Source organism: Propithecus coquereli, unplaced genomic scaffold (assembly GCF_000956105.1).
Source record: "Propithecus coquereli isolate 6110/MARCELLA unplaced genomic scaffold, Pcoq_1.0 Scaffold358, whole genome shotgun sequence".
Classification (NCBI taxonomy): domain Eukaryota; kingdom Metazoa; phylum Chordata; class Mammalia; order Primates; family Indriidae; genus Propithecus; species Propithecus coquereli.
Window position 1 is genome coordinate 1,923,319 of NW_012149263.1, and position 503 is coordinate 1,923,821.

Below are 503 nucleotides of genomic sequence, written 5' to 3' on the forward strand. Positions count from 1 at the left end.
CATTTTTAATTATATAATACAATATTGTTAACTATAAGCACAATGTTGTGCAGCAGATCTCTAGAACTTTTTCATCTTGCATGACCAAAATTCTATACCCATTGAACATCAACTCCCCATTTCTCCCTTCCTTTCCCCTCCCCTCCCTTCCCCTTCCTTCCCTTCCCCGTTGCCCCCTACCAGGGACTTTACAGCTTCCAGAACTGTGAGAACATAAATATCTGTTATTTAACTCATACAGTTCAGGGCATTTTGTTACAGTAGCCTGAGCAGACTAAGACAGGTTTTGGTACTGAGAAGTGGGGTCCTGCTGCAACAAATACCTAAATAGCCAAGCTTTGGAACTGAGTAATGCGCAGTATAAGCATGGGGAGAAATCAATCTCTCCTTCCTCTTCTCGTAAGATCACCGTTACTATCAGATTAGAACCGCATCCTTATGTCCTCATTGCTCTATTTCCAAATACAATCACATTACAAGTTAAGGCATGAATTCCAGGGGGC